At 39.5% G+C, this 17,698-nt stretch overlaps 1 long non-coding RNA gene across 1 annotated transcript; it reads left to right on the forward strand.

Moving 5' to 3' along the window:
- Positions 1-8,735: 8,735 nt before the first annotated feature.
- On the forward strand, positions 8,736-17,332 carry LOC137258369 (uncharacterized). The gene is made up of 4 exons (XR_010954628.1): positions 8,736-9,374; positions 9,640-9,859; positions 16,920-16,988; positions 17,254-17,332. It is a non-coding gene; the product is annotated as an uncharacterized lncRNA (long non-coding RNA).
- The last annotated feature ends 366 nt before the right edge of the window (positions 17,333-17,698 follow it).

The raw sequence follows: 17,698 nt of genomic DNA on the forward strand, positions 1-17,698 counted from the left end.
AAGTTGAAACCGTCTCTCTTGTCAGACAGCTTTGTAGCAATTTCCTGTCACTCTGAATCTGTATGCATAGATACAAATGTGAAACGAGGCGGTCCCACTTGTCTCCTTAAAAATAAGAAAATGTATTCATGGGCAGTTTCAAATAATCAATCAAGGTTTAGATGTTTGGGTTTTTTTTGTTTCTTTTGTAAAGTGAAAGGCGTATGCACATTGTACTATTAAAACTGGGGTTCGGCATAGAATTATATGTTAGATGCGTAACTACCCGATCTACCCAGGAACGAAATGGTTGCTTCCTACCTAAAATGAGGAAGTTTGGGCGTGATTTTGCACACAACCCTGCTGCGCGGATTATGTGACAGGTGATTTGACCATTTACCAAAGTTCACACGTTACTTTTCGCACACTCAATCTACCTATCCACTGAACTTGCCCATAGGCCCGAGTAACAGTTTGTTCCAGTGAAAGAAACCAAACAGGATGGCAGTATCACTCAGTCATGTAGTTATTCTCATTCTTTTGGTTTTGAAGAAGTCGGATAGTTGTTTCCACCAAACTTCAGTTGTATTGAATAGTATGTACATGGAACACCACATGTTCAGGAGACTCAGAAGGACATCATTGTACGCCTGTGCATCTGACTGCCTCCTGTCTACCGCCTGTCTGTCCTTTAGCTTCGAACCTCTGACAAAAACCTGTCTCCTGAATCGAAAGAGCAGTGCAGATGTCGACGTTGTTCCTCATCCGGGCGTCATCTTTAGCGACATTGAACGCTGGCCTAAAGTAAGGTGCCTGTATTATTGGGTACAAGATGGATATCCCAACATGACGCGTATATACGAGCAATGTAACACCTCCTGCATATTCAGTAGGTTGTAGAGCTCGCAATGAGGGAGTGTATATAGGCTATTACGAGAGTGTGTTTTGGGATGGTTAATATCCTGCATTAGCAAGAAACATTGTATTTAGTAAGTCTTCATTACACTGTGCCATTCTTACTTTACAATTTTTAAATGCGATTTCCATTACCACAAATCATGAAACTTGGTGGAATGTGCGCAGATATCTATGAAGTCATAAATATGCGTGTAACAATACGTTATGTCACTAGCTCGGTGACACTATATTTTTTCTGATCACTCAGTTGACTGCTTTAGGAGATCTAGTTCCAAGAAAGTTTGAGTGTTGAAGCAGGTATTGTTGCCAACAAATCTTAGCTTACGCTAGAGAAATAAGAACAAATTTGTGTAGACCTTCAGACACCTTCAATTAAACTTTTGAACAAGAAATGCACTTTAATGTATGCTGCACCTGGATTCATGTGCCGTCTGCTCGTGACCACCGACAGTCGGTCTGGAACTGCTGTTGATATCTTCGAAAGCCGATGAATTTCTATCTTCACTTCGTAATCCGCTCCATCTTTTATGACCAGACACGATTTAATTTGGATCAAAGGACAGACAGTACCCTAAACACGGTCGTCTATCCGAACACGATGTTTGTTTACACTGAGAATGTAGTCCCTAAAATGTGATTATGACCTCTCTAATTTGAATTTGCATACTTGACTTCAACGGATACCGAATATACCCGTTGGCTTTATACTGAGGAGAACGCTATCCATTGTATCGCTCGTTTAGTTGCATGCCGCTTTTAGCTATTTTCTAGCTACATCACAGCAGTGGACATGGGACGCACACTGCACCCATGTGGGGAATCGAACCCTGGTCTTGGGAATGACGAGGGCACTGATTATCCACTAGGCTACCAACCGACCTCAGTAGGGGATATTGTCATGTCTTTTCTTTTTTTGTTGAAGGAATGGTGTTTGAAGGAATGTTTCGTGTACGTTAATAATAACAGCGGAAGCTGTCAAAACCGGTATCTGTCCAATCCGGCAAGTTGTCAACACCAACCTGAAAAATCAGTCCCATCCATGTCTTGTACATCTACCATGGGCTCTACAATCAGGCACATTGTCTAAACCGGATTACTTCTTCAGTCTCAGTGAGTGCCGGTTTAGTCAGCTTCCACTGTACCAGACAATATCGTCGGATTATATTTTTTCTAGCGCCGTTTTCGGCAGTGTTTATTTACTCTATACAGAGATGGGTTGCTTCACCCAAGCATTGTCACTTGAACTAGGGGTTTACAAGTCGTTCATGCGACTGACAGTAATGTTGTTCTTAAGAGTCCGAAACCACAACAGATGCTTGCCAGGAAATAACATCAATCAACTTGATCATAGTACTAATCGATTTATGTTCCTACGCAATGCTCGAACTGTATCTCGTTATTGTCCACATTTGTTTCGTGGTACGGGTTTCGATTGCCATCGATTACTGTGCTCTGATTATCGATCTTATGTTATAGGCGAAAATCATTATTTATCCTTGTAGACTGACAGTAACTTGAAAGCCATTGATTTATGCCTTTAGCTATAAATATGTATGGGTCTCACAATTAAATTTCCTGTAATGTTTTGTATTCGGCTATCGCCAAAGGACAGAACAAAAATTAGAATATCACACAATCAAGAACTGAAACTATCACCTACCTCTACAATTAGATTTCAGTCAGATAATACAATATGGATAACAGGCTGGGTATGGTCAGCAAGATATGACTAACTCACCATACTCGGGACCATGGTGATTTACATTACTTTTCTACCTGCATGGATCCAAGCTGGGTTTACACAATCCCTTTAACCATTGGCAATTTTCTGATATTTAGCCATTATTTAAAACAAATACCCTGTTATTAAAAAGCGTGGTAGAGCTAAATAAACTTTGAAAGATTTTGAACTTACATATCCCACTTGCCTTGAAAAATTGACACTTCGTTAAATGTGTATTCACTCACTTCATATCAATTTATAGTCTCTGTCTGGGGGATGTGCTGGCTTGTCCTGCCCACTGGTATCTAGGTGTGAGGTAAATCGACTAGGCAGAGCCACGTGTGTTCCAGGTAAGACATACCTATGATTCTGTTTGTTTGTTGTTGAAAGCTGCACCCGGCAGTGTTCCGGTTGTATAACGGGGGTATGTAAACAATCAAGTATGGGCAAGACAATCCAGTGATCAACAGCATGAGCATCCTTTTACGCAATGGAGACACAATAACATCTGTCAACCAAGTAAGCGATCATGATCACCCGATCCTGTTCATCGCCTATTACCACAAGGATGGCTTACTGAAGACGTGGGATAATGACCAAAACGTTCTTACACCCTAGGAATACGTGCTTACACCCTTCGAATGACGGCTAATATGTGCTTACACCCTTCGAAGGATGGCCAAAATGTTCTTACACCCTTCGAAGGATGGCCAAAGCGATCTTACCTCCTTCGAATGAAGATCAAATCAGCTTACACCCTTTCGAATGATGATCAAAATGTTTTTACACCCTTCGAACGACAGAAACAGCGTTATTACGCCCTTCGAAACGTACCTACAACCAACAAATGATGACCAAAACATTCTTGCACCCTTCAAATGATGATCTACACGTGATTACACCTTTCGAATGGTGATAAAAAAGTTTCTACACTTATCGGATCGAGCAACTCTTAAACTCTCTTACCCTCTTCGAATGATGACCAAAACCTTCTTACCCCCTTCAAATGGTGACCAAAACGCTCTCGCACCCTTCGAGACATGACCAAAACGTTCTTGTACCTTTTGAATGCTGACCAAAATGTTCTTACTTTGAAGGATGACCAATATATTCTTACACCTTTCGAATGATAATGGAAAAGTTTTCACACCCTTGAAATGATGACCAAAACGTTTCTCCAACTTAGAATGATGATCAAAACGTTTTTCACCCCTACATCCACTATTTTGCCACTGTGAGATAACCCAGTCCTCAGACATCATATACAAACATTCAAGATCAAACCCTGATACTCCAAACCGAATCAGACGTTCCACTTATAAATGCATTATGCCAACAAAAACTAGGTAGGGATCACTCAGATCCTTCAAGTCGACTGATAACAGTAATCATTTTTTAAAAACATGTCATGAATAATACATACATCACATCAGTGATAATCGACCATGTTGATTCTATTGATTCGAATGCCAATGTAGGTAAACAGCCACTGTACTATCTTCGACCCTGACACCACTCATGGTTCCAACTGGAATAATAGTATTTAGAAAGTCCTTCATGATTTTAGTTTGTTTGTTCATTTGCTTTATAGTTGTTTTCAGGTTGTTTCATAACTGAATTTCGTGTGGATTTCATCTAATCCGAATTGCGGCCAAAGCAGGGGTGTTCTCCGAGGCAATATATTGTCAGCAACATTGTTTCCTATTAACGTGTCTATCAGTGTTGTACATGACTCAATAAACGGTCATTATTTATGGAGGATCTTAACATTCTAGTGGGAGAAATATGCATACAAATAAATTAAGAGACAACTAAATTTCGATCAACATTCGCTATTCCAAACATTTTTATGACACCAAGATAATTTGTATTCATGTGGGTGGAAAAGATGAATCTCATTTAGATCCCAATATTTTCAACATTTGATAATTAAGCCACATTATAACTCGCCGCTTTCAACAAGCAATTCCAAAGCGATTTCAAAATCTTCAGGGCTAAGGACTACATTTGTTGCTGGCGTATGTGTAATTCATATCCTAACACACACCCTTAAACCACAGCGGTTCCATTAGTGTTAAATACCTTTAGAAAACGTTTATGAGCTACATAATGCACTCTCTCAATACGCCAATATGTGAACTGATTGTGGCACGTGTAAAATGCATGGCTAATTCAAAAGTAACGCTAATTAAACCTTTACGTTACTTTCCAGAGTTTCAAGGATGTAGTCAACCTCCAGAGGTCCCCGGAGCCAGCATGACCTACGAAGGTCAGGCTGAAGGAGACCTGGCATCTTACACATGTGGTCAGAACTTCAAGATCTGCCATGACGTGTCCACTAGTACATGTCAGCCCTCCGGACAATGGGAGACTGTAGCTGGTCTGTGTGGTCAGGTGATGGTGGTCAATCCGGTTGGTAGCAGATTTGTCTTGGCTCATATCATTTCTGCAGTCTAGCTGACATATACCCAAACGATATCGAAACACAATTAATCTTACCATAATTATACATTGCTAAATTTTTTTTTAGTTACATTTTATACATTTTAAATCATGATTTTCTTGGCTCACATCTTTTAGGCAGATGACATATACTCAGGGAAAACAGAACATTAATCTAGCACTAACAATACATTAGTGAGGTATTGTTGGTGGTGGCACTAGATGTTATTCTTGACTCACATGCTTGACTCGCAGTACTATTATTTATTCAAGCTGACCCATACTCTAAGGAAACATAAATCAAATATTAATATAACTAATCAACATTGCTGACATTGTACCGAGGTGATGAAATGAAATTCGGGCAATGAGTATGTTGTTTCAATCAAATATATTTGCGTTAATTACACGTACATCCAAACCTTATTGGTCCGGGCACCGTTTACATACAGCGCGAAACTGTTCCAATGAATGATTTTTCCATAACGACAGATACGAGCTGTGTTTTTATTTTCAAACACAGACGCGTCCTCTTGTTAAATACTGGGTGTTGTTCTCAAAAATGGAGGTCCATCTATTCTCCCAGGATGCTTTGAGTGAGCACGATGGTAAAGCTTCGTGAGGAGTATTGTGGTTACAGGTACTGTCCCTGAAGCCAAAATCAGTTACAGTTAAGAATCTGTTTCGACATCAGGCGTCAGTATCTATACCTACTCCTTCCTTGTTCTTTATGAATTACTATCCACGAACATCCGGGTTAGAATTGGTTTTAAGCAACTTATCGTAAAAGGCAACCAACGAGATCGGGTGGTCAGTCTCATGTCTCGACCCACATGTTATTTTATCCCAGCGTAGATCGATGCTCATGTTGTTGATCACTAGACTGCCTGGTGCAGATTCAATTATTTAGAGCCCACATCAATTATAGCTGAAATGTTGCCAAGTGCGGCGTTAATCAACACACAAACCGACCAACCAACCAACCTTGTTCTTTAGTGCGATCCTCGGTGTTCATTCAGTGTTACCTCCCATTCAAAGCCACAGGACCAGTTTATATGATATGTACATATCATTCCAGCGTAATTGTACTTTGGACGCCAGAGACCATCTTCTGTTACCACTGTTATCTGTTAATTACGAGACTAGAATACGCATCAGTGCTTTCTTTTGACTCTGTCCTTGACCTTTGATCCGCTCCACTAGTGTCTGTGCACGTTCATCTCAGTATCCTAGCTTGACGGGTTAACGATTCCAAGAGTTCCAATACGGTTCTCTCCGTTCTCGCACGGATATGGATAAATTCTGAAGGTGCTTCGAAACGTCTGTTAACAACAGTCTCCAGTCTGTGGTTCCGATGATTAACGAGCATCGATCAGCACAAATGTAAAATATTTTTACGTCACTCTTGGCATTGATGTGTTCATTTAACCTAACACGTGTTTACCTTAAAACATTTTCAGAACTTTACCAAGGTCTTGGTACAGATGCAAAATGAACCAGGAATCGTGTGACTCACTTTGGAAATTTCATCAGAAACCTCAAACTTGACAAATGACTGCTGTCATGGGCACTATGGACTGTTGCGTTTCATTAAAAACATGCTTGATTGTAACTCAAACTTGACAAATGACTGCCTGGTATATCGGACATCACAGACGATTGACTTTCGTAAAGACGAACATGCTTTATTATACCTCTAACTTGACGAATGACCTCTTTAAATGACAATATTTAGAAGTAGGAGACTAAATATATGAACAAGCTTGATGGATGAACAACTTCTTTATACATTCCTGTATCACTGTCAAGCAAGTTGCTTGTAATTTGTATAATATAATATAACTGTTCCATGCTTTTCACTAAACCATTTAACATTCTGTGCGTATATTTTGCATTTGAGCATTCATTGGTTCACGCAGGTTTCCTCTGCATTCAAAATCTTCTATAAAAGAGCACTTGATTTTGTTATGTTTTCTGTTTTAACGAATGATGCATACATATATTTTCCAGGCTGGGAATAAAAAATATTCAGTTCCATGTGGACCGTCAAGCACTTTCAGTGTTCGTGTCTTGGCAGAACCGACTAAAGTTACAAGGTAAGGGAACCCGAATTACGATCTCAGTAGATTATCGTAACACATGATTCGCGATGTACATGGTTATTTATTCGAGACGTTAAATGTGCTTGTTGTTTAACGCCACACTCTGCAGTATTCCAGAGTTGGAACAGAGAGTAACTGACAAAATAAGCAACAGAATACAATGACATCTCAAGTCAGCCACGTCTTACGACAAGCATGGGTTGCTGAAAACTTGTTTTAATTCTTCATTGCTTCGAGACGTACAAGTGACGTACGTATGATCTCTGTCTAATTGAGCTCAGAGCACCGCCTACTTAAAATTTCTCTGTATCACATAAACAACACACGTTCACGTTTAAGGAAAAAGAACTCATCATGAAATGATTATCCTCAAATTGAAGATGAAACCACTGCTAGTTTGCCACTATTCAAACGAACACAAACTTGGGGAACTCTTTTTCCGTGTTGGTTATTTGGCTTACAGTTATGTTGAAATGGGCGTAAAGAACAATGGTTGAAACGAAGTAAAACTGGTGTACCCTTTGACCTTTGACAGTACCGGGAATTTACAGACTTAACCCCGGGGCCTAAGTACGAAAAACACTGCACTAGTGACGAACTGTTTACCCTTATTTAAGTAAAAGGCTTTATTTCTCAAATGCACATTGTTTTGATAAAGATGAAAAGAATCAGAATGTTTGAAAACACTTTAGTGAGGGAAATGGCCTATGAATTCAGTGTTGAAAGTTATGAAAATGTTTACTCGAGCGAGGGAATGTGAAAGCGAATGATAATGTAAAACAGAGACTAGTATGAGAGGACTGATATCTAAGACTATGACTAGTCTCGTAGACTAGCACAGGGAGTATTTAGAGCGTCACAGTCGTTGCATTTGGAAAGGGTAGTATGTTCGTGATTACAAATACAGAGTTCATACAACCTATTTAAGCTACAATTCCTCAATATTGCCAGGAACTGAAGAGTTCAGTCTAAGTAAATTTAGACTCGGGATTATTCGTAACACTCGACTACTGAGTCTAACCTTTTTCAGATGACCAATCAGGACACAGCTTACCAAATCGAGAAAGTGAACATTAGCACATACCTTTTGAACTTTTACCTCAAAAAAGTTTAATATCCGAACGTTTTGTTGTTGCTGCTGTTCTTGTTGTTGTTGTTGTTGTTTTATTTTGTTATTTTTTCGTACGATCGCTTCCGATTGATGCACAAGTAGCACGCTACTTCAGCGAGTGAACAGTCGCTGAAAATAGCGTATTTTTTTCAATATTCAAGAATGTCAGCTTATGGAAATATTCCCTAATGATAAACATGTCACCAAAAACCCTAAGTGCTTATGTAGCAGTGATGAAATAGTAGAGTTATAATTCTCTATATATCATGTACTTATTTAACAAACGCTTGAATCAATTTCCCACTTGTGTTTTAAGGATGTCATTATGTTATGGTTGTGGTCATTTTAATATAAGTTATAAAATGCAAATAAAAAAAAATATATATAGATAAAAGAAAACAGTTCATAAAAAGGTTTTAGGTGGTAGTATTTTTTAGATTATTCAGTTTATTTGTGGTAAAAGAGTTCATAAAGTATCTTGATGGCACAGGTAGCATTTCATGAGAAATGCTTTTATTCTGAGATTTCTTATATAAGTCAAGGATGTCAGACAAGGCTCATAGTTCAAGGGGTTGTGTCATGTCAGGTCATGTCAGGTCATGACACTAGCAATTGTTTATCATGTGAGCACGTATGCTGATTTATGATTGGTTGATTGGCAAACAGTGGGTTCCACATGTTGCACCTGAGCAATTAACCTTCACTTCACATTGGGATACAGAGATAGACAGGTGAGCCATTTTTTCGTTGACGTGGCATTTTTACAGTGCTTGTTGGTATGGGTGAGGCGGGAATTATCATCTAATTCATAGTGAAACATTGTAGCACTTTTTAACTGTAATTGTGTTCTAATTGTAGTTGAATTAGCATTAATAAATCTGTAATATTTATATAAACGTAACATTATCTTTACAAACTTGTAGTTACTTTTCAGACTAAATTGTTCTACTTCATGATACAATTCTTTGCACATTATCATTGCCCAATAGGCGATTTGTGACTGAATTTCTGTACTGTTTGTGTACTACAGACTGTAGCGATTGCCATGTGGTTGGGGAGGACGGCGCCATGTGCTCGATAGGCTGTATACCATATATATGTGAGTGCATGTCTGAGTATTTTGTTTCATGATATTAAGCTGTATTACTCTTGGTTTTATCTTTTTATGTACTGTGAGAATATGTATACTATTATGTGATATTTTAGAGGGCATTTGTACAACAAGGCAATGAAATGAAATTCGTTGTAGTTTCAGTCTAAATCCAGTGTATTTGACATAATGTACTAAGTGTAACTTTTATTTCACATAATGTAAAGGCTGACATGTGATACGTTGAAATGTCATAATTGCCTAAATGTTTCAGGGCAATAAATAGTTGAAACTTGAAACTATCAGTATCCAACTGGATCCACTAGAATAAACAACTGAACCCCAGACAGCGCCTTATTCGTCATTCGCTCCGGCGGAAAAAAGCTATTATAACTTGGAGCCCCCAGTGAGGATCCAGTGACATGGCTAAGCAGTCCACTAGCCACCACATGTCGTCTGTCTGCGCAACATGTGATCGTCTGTAGAAGATTTGGGTGAGAACTTTCTCATACTTTTGTGCACCTGAATAGAACTGTAAACACTACATTTGTGCATAAGACGATCCACCAGTCTGAAGTGTCAGAGGAAACTGTGTCCCAGGCCTTGATGGCTACATGAACTTTTGAAGTTTAATCATGTGAAGTATATACACGAATTGTGAATTACTTTTATTTAACATATTGGATATTTACATCCATTGTTTATAATTTTACCTTTTTTTGGGTTCACCTATTTTCATAGGTACATTTGCCCAATGATATAAATATTTTAGCAATTTTTATACTTTATGTACCTGTTTATGTGAATGAATATTTGACAGTGCAGTGAAGGCATGCAGTGATGGGCAATTATTGAGTTTGTGTGATGAAATCTACTATCCACATGCACACACACCTGACATAAGCTAGGTCAATTTGCGTAAGCTAGGTCAATTTGTCAAAGTAATAACATCTATCGTATATAGTTGGTATCCTTGCCTTTCTGGTATTGGTTTGGACTGTGGAAGTTTCATGTCAGGATTGCTTGCCTGTCTGTCTCTGGGTCTTCTTTGTTGCACCCCAAGTTTACTCCTTCACCTTTCACCCCTGTAGTTGCATTGCTGATAGACTTATCCTCTTTGTAGTTGGGTTTTCTTGTCTTGTGGAACTGGTGGTTCTAGTGGTGCCGATATGGCTCATAAGATAGAACAGGATCATAAGTTGATAGAGGAGTTAGAGTCAAAAGATATACCGCCTTTCGAGGATGGGGATGAAGGTGAATCTAATGTTCTACTTTTAGGTCAGGCTCTTAAGTCAATGGGTGTAACATCAAAGGTGAATAGTGCTGAGGAGTTGCAGGATTTGATGGTGTCTTATTTGCAATCAGTCGGTAAATTGTCAAGTAAGGAGCCGGAAGGTGTTCCAGGGAATGTTCCCAGTGGTATACCAACGGATTCTGTGTCATGGAATAAGGGTGTTAACTTTCAGAGTCATCAAGGTCCTAGTCAGTTCCCTGCCATGCCAGGTCACATTCCTCGTCTGTCATTGTTCTTTGGTGAATCAGGTAAAGGAGAAGCTTCCTATGATCTGTGGGTATACGAAGTCAATTGTCTTCTAGCAGAGAAAACTTACCCTAAGAATATCATATTTGAGGCTGTTCGGCGTTCACTGAAGGGCAAGGCCGGCAAAGTGGCTTCACTCTTAGGATCACGTGCCAGTTTAGAGACCGTGTTGAACAAGTTACAGAGTGTTTATGGGACATGTGAGGAAAGTGAATCCCTTATGGCAAGCTTCTACAGTGCTAAGCAATTACCAGATGAAGATGTAACCACATGGGGCTGTAGGCTAGAGGATCTTTATGCCAAGGCTACTCAGAATAGTAATCCTTCAATAGATGAAATCAATCAAGCCCTCAAAAGTGTCTTTTGGCAAGGACTTAAGCCAGCTCTTAAGGATATTTCTGGTCACAAGTATGATTCCATTCAAGACTTTGACAAGTTTCGGGTTGCAATACGGAGGTTGGAACATGAGCTGAGTCAAAGGAATCCCCCTGACGGTTCTAAGAAACCTCATCCGGCTAAGATGGCTTATCAAAAACCCTCTGAGATGCAAGAATTAAAAGATATGGTTAAGGAATTGTCTGCAGAGTTAACCAATATCAAGAAACAGATGACAAAACCCCATAGTAGCCCTCCTGTTCGAGGTAATATAGGTGGTGGCAACTCAAGGAAAGGCAGATATAACCCCAATGTAGACAAAGACCTGAATGTTCGTGGCAAAACAACTTATGATACCCCTTACCTACCATACAAAGGTCGGACTTCACCTGAAGGGAGTTCATTACCAGTTTGTTGGAAATGTGGACAGCTCGGTCATATTTGGCGTGGATGTAGGATTAATATGGATCATCATCAGCCTTTAAACGGACAGGGACCCATGGGCATGGGCAACTCATGGGTCAGTTCACCACTTTCTCAAGTAACAAACATTTCCCAGAAGGATTAGTTGGGGAATCCAATGAGACATCAGTAGTAGTTTGCAATAAGCCATGCGTAGCTCTACTTGACACAGGTTCCACAGTTTCTACCATTAGTGAGTCCTTTTACAAGCAGCATCTCTCACATCTTCCACTCCATACTCTTCAAACACTGATAGACATTGAATGTGCAGATGGTGGTACTTTGCCATATCTAGGATTCATAGCTGTTGACTTATCAGTCTCAGGGGTTGCGTCGGAAACTATCTTGCAATGTTTGTTACTGGTCGTGCCTGACAGTCGCTATAACTATTCTGTACCTATCTTATTAGGAACAAATGTCCTTTCCACTCTCCTGAATAGATGCAAATCTGAGCATGGTCCAAGGTTTCTTCAACATGCTAAACTTCATAGCCCATGGTATTTCACTTTTCGAAATATGGTTATCAGAGAGAAGGAACTGGTTAAAAGAAATTGGAGATTAGGACTTGTAAGGAATGCAGAAGGTAGAAGTATTGTTGTGCCTGCCAATTCACAAGTTGTTCTTCGGGGATCTGTAGACAAGGAGATTTGTTATCCAAAAGTACTTGCTACTTTTCAGGCAAGTTGTACCTCAACAATACCTGCTGATCTGGATGTATCACCTTCTCTTATGTACTACAAGTATCAGGAGCAAGATCCCGTTGAGGTTCATGTGTCCAATGTTACAACTCGTACTGTAGTCATACAACCTAGAGCGGTACTTTGTGAACTTCAACCGGTTTCTGTTGAAGACATCAACTTAGATCCCACATTTGACATGGAAAGTGTACTTAGTAAAATAGAAGTCCACAAGGATAATTTATCTGAAGATCAATTATCAGCAGGACTTAAGGTTATCAAAGATCATATTGATGTTTTTTCTCATGGAGACTTAGATCTTGGCCATTCAGCTGCGGTTCAACATAGAATCGAATTAGTGGACAACACACCCTTTAAACAGCGCTATCGCAGAATTCCCCCATCATTATTTGAGGAGGTAAGAGAACATTTGAAACAGTTGATGGCATGTGGTGTTATTCGAAAATCCCATAGCCCCTGGGCTTCGAATATTGTCCTATGTCGCAAGAAAAATGGAAAACTTAGGATTTGTGTAGACTTCAGACAGCTCAATAAAGCCACGATTAAGGACAGCTTTGCTTTACCTAGAATAGATGAAGTACTTGATTGTTTGGCTGGAAGTTCTTACTATTCTAAGTTGGATATGAAATCGGGATATCACCAGGTCGAGATTTCAGAGGAGCACAAGGAGCGCACTGCATTTACTGTAGGTCCGCTTGGATTTTTTGAGTACAATAGACTTCCATTTGGCCTCTGCAATAGTCCTGCGACATTTCAGCGATTGATGCAAGATTGTCTAGGGGACTTACATCTATCTATTTGCGTAATCTACATAGATGACCTGATCATCTTTGCTGAGAGTTTTGAGGAACATCTCCGTAGACTGACCAAAGTACTGCAGCGATTGAGAGAATGCAATCTAAAACTAGCCTCGGATAAGTGTGAGTTCTTTAAGGAAAAATGTACTTACATTGGACATGTCATATCCAAGGATGGTATCGAACCCGATCCTTCCAAAATTGAAACCATTAGAAACTGGCCAAGACCATCAAACCCAGAGGAAGTCAGAAAATTTCTAGGTTTCGCAGGGTATTATAGGAAGTTTGTTCATAACTTTTCACAGATATCCAAACCATTGTCTACTGTAATGCCGAAACCAACTGATAAGAAGGGTAAATCAAAAGTGGATTGGATTTGGGGGGATGCGCAAGAACAAGCATTCATGGAACTTAAGGATAGACTCTCATCACCACCTGTATTGGGATTTTGTGATTACTCACTTCCATTCGAATTGCACACGGATGCAAGTCAAAGTGGGTTAGGTGCCGTTCTGTATCAAACCCAAAATGGACACAAGAGAGTTATATCTTATGCCAGTAGAGGATTATCAAAGCCAGAAAAAAACTATTCAGCCCACAAGTTAGAATTTCTTGCTTTGAAATGGTCAATCACTGAGAAATTTCATGAGTACTTGTATCAAAATGAATTCACCGTCTTTACAGACAATAATCCTTTGACCTACATTTTAACCACAGCTAAGCTTGACGCGACTGGCCATAGATGGTTGGCGGAGTTAGCAGCTTACAATTTTGACATTAAGTACCGGCCTGGAAAATCCAATGTGGATGCAGATGTGTTATCTAGGATTCCAGGATATGCAACAGAGGCAAGTGAAACGATTTCCTCAGAATCTATAAAGGCCATTTGTCAGTCTGTATCAGCATTTAACTATGTTGAGTGTTTGAGCATGTCACCTGATTCGGTACTTGATAATGAGGCAGGTCAAGATCTGAAGGCAATGACTCCAAGGGACTGGAGAAAGGAACAACTTCAGGAACAGACTTTGGCTGAAGTCATAACATGGATTAGATTGGCGAAAGCGCCAAAGAAAGGTCATGTCACCGGTGAATTTAACTCTTATTTACGGACATTTGAGAATCTGAAACTACGACAAGGTGTTCTTTACAGAATTACAGAAAGTTCTGAAGGCACTAGTGAACAGCTAGTTATTCCCTCTCATTTGAGGAAACAGGTACTACAAAGCTTACACAATGATATGGGACACTTGGGCAGAGACAAAACACTGTCACTGATTAGGGAGAGATTCTTTTGGCCCGGAATGGCAAAAGAGACTGAGAGTTGGATTAAGGGATGTGCACGTTGTTTACGCAGGAAATCGAGAACAAGTTCTAAAGCACCATTAGTGACTGTACAAACATCATATCCATTAGAACTGGTTGCCATGCATTTCTTGACATTGGAACCTTCCAAAAATAACTTCCAGTACATCTTAGTAATTACAGATCACTTTACCAAGTACTCATTAGCTGTTCCTACCAAGAACATGACTGCACGTACGACTGCGGAAGTATTTTTGAACAACTTTGTTTATCAGTTTGGTTACCCGGCAAGAATTCATTCTGATCAGGGTGCAAATTTTGAGGGACGACTAATTCAAGAATTGTGTGCAATTACAGGTATGAAGAAGTCACGAACAACGCCATATCACCCCATGGGTAATGGGCAATGTGAAAGGTTTAATCGTACTCTTCTCAGCATGTTAGGTACTCTAGAGCCAGATAAGAAGGCAGACTGGAAAGCACATGTCGCACCTTTGGTTCATGCCTACAATTGTACTCATGAGACGACTGGGTTTTCACCATTCTATTTGATGTACGGTCGACATCCCAGACTACCAATTGATTTGGCATTTGGTATTGAGAGACATGCGAAAGAACCACAACAGTCTTATACAAAAGCACTGAAGGAGCGATTACAGAAGTCCTACGACCTTGCAGCAAAACTTTCCAGGAAATCTAAGCACAGGCAAAAACAAAGTTATGATCAACGGGCACGAGGAGCAAAAGTCATAGTTGGTGACAGAGTGTTGGTAAGAAAGCTTGCGTTTGAAGGCAAACATAAACTGGCTGATAAATGGGAAAATGAAGCATATGTTGTTGAAGAACAGCCGAATTTAGACATTCCAGTGTATGTGGTCACTTCAGAAGCTGGAGAAGGAAAGTCAAAAACAATGCACAGAAATCATCTTCTTCCTATTAGCAGTGTTGACATTGACCAGAAGCAGCGTCCGACACCTAAGCCAAGGAAGGTGTTAAAGACCCAGGGTACTGCTAATCCAACAAGTGAATATTCTCAGTATGATGAGACATGTGTTTTGAACTTAACGGATGCCACAGAACAGTCAGAAGGTGCCTCAATTCCAGGAACTTCAACAGAGACTAATGACGTGGTAGTATCAGAACCAGGTAATGGCCATAATGAAGACCTGAGTGATTCTGTGTCCGATGGTGAAGATTCTAGATCAGAGTCTACTGATGAAGCTATCGAGTCAGAAACTGTGACATTATCTCAAGAAAATGCTGAAGAAGATACTATAGAGTTGGATGAGAACAGTGCTGTTGTATCCAGTGAAGTACAGATTCACACTGCTAATAACGACCCACGTTGTTCTGGACGACAGAGACGCAAACCAGCATGGCATACAAGTGGCGACTTTGTGATGGCACATGCTGTGCGTCCGCCAGAGTGGCTTGAGAAGGCAAGATATTTGGAAGATTTAGCAACGAAGGGCACTTTTGCACATCTTCCCACTAAAGTGTCTGATGTACTGTTATCAGTCATTCAAGGTCATGGTTAATGTCGAGGACGACATTTTCATTGCCGGGGGTAGTGTGTAGCAGTGATGAAATAGTAGAGTTATAATTCTCTATATATCATGTACTTATTTAACAAACGCTTGAATCAATTTCCCACTTGTGTTTTAAGGATGTCATTATGTTATGGTTGTGGTCATTTTAATATAAGTTATAAAATGCAAATAAAAAAAAATATATATAGATAAAAGAAAACAGTTCATAAAAAGGTTTTAGGTGGTAGTATTTTTTAGATTATTCAGTTTATTTGTGGTAAAAGAGTTCATAAAGTATCTTGATGGCACAGGTAGCATTTCATGAGAAATGCTTTTATTCTGAGATTTCTTATATAAGTCAAGGATGTCAGACAAGGCTCATAGTTCAAGGGGTTGTGTCATGTCAGGTCATGTCAGGTCATGACACTAGCAATTGTTTATCATGTGAGCACGTATGCTGATTTATGATTGGTTGATTGGCAAACAGTGGGTTCCACATGTTGCACCTGAGCAATTAACCTTCACTTCACATTGGGATACAGAGATAGACAGGTGAGCCATTTTTTCGTTGACGTGGCATTTTTACAGTGCTTGTTGGTATGGGTGAGGCGGGAATTATCATCTAATTCATAGTGAAACATTGTAGCACTTTTTAACTGTAATTGTGTTCTAATTGTAGTTGAATTAGCATTAATAAATCTGTAATATTTATATAAACGTAACATTATCTTTACAAACTTGTAGTTACTTTTCAGACTAAATTGTTCTACTTCATGATACAATTCTTTGCACATTATCATTGCCCAATAGGCGATTTGTGACTGAATTTCTGTACTGTTTGTGTACTACAGACTGTAGCGATTGCCATGTGGTTGGGGAGGACGGCGCCATGTGCTCGATAGGCTGTATACCATATATATGTGAGTGCATGTCTGAGTATTTTGTTTCATGATATTAAGCTGTATTACTCTTGGTTTTATCTTTTTATGTACTGTGAGAATATGTATACTATTATGTGATATTTTAGAGGGCATTTGTACAACAAGGCAATGAAATGAAATTCGTTGTAGTTTCAGTCTAAATCCAGTGTATTTGACATAATGTACTAAGTGTAACTTTTATTTCACATAATGTAAAGGCTGACATGTGATACGTTGAAATGTCATAATTGCCTAAATGTTTCAGGGCAATAAATAGTTGAAACTTGAAACTATCAGTATCCAACTGGATCCACTAGAATAAACAACTGAACCCCAGACAGCGCCTTATTCGTCATTCGCTCCGGCGGAAAAAAGCTATTATACTTATACTGCAGGTCAAATATCAGTGTTTTGTGCAGATCTTCTTTTGTTGAGAGATCAGTGTCAGTGTCAGTATCTGTTGCCCGACTTGGTTAAATCCGTTCAGCAGTATCGCATTTGATTACCTGGTCCTAATAGAGTTTGTTAAACTCAACATAGCAGTGCAACGAATAATACTGAGTCTAAGTTTATTCAGACGGTTGAACAGTTGCTATAAACCCAGCTACGAGCCGTGTAGGAAACCAAAGAACTGTCAGTCCCCATGGTTCCTATCGAGTGATCTACCATCAGTTGTTTTGTAATCTATAGCCCGTGACCACTTGGTTGAG

This window comes from Haliotis asinina, chromosome 12, assembly GCF_037392515.1.
Source record: "Haliotis asinina isolate JCU_RB_2024 chromosome 12, JCU_Hal_asi_v2, whole genome shotgun sequence".
Classification (NCBI taxonomy): Eukaryota; Metazoa; Mollusca; class Gastropoda; order Lepetellida; family Haliotidae; genus Haliotis; species Haliotis asinina.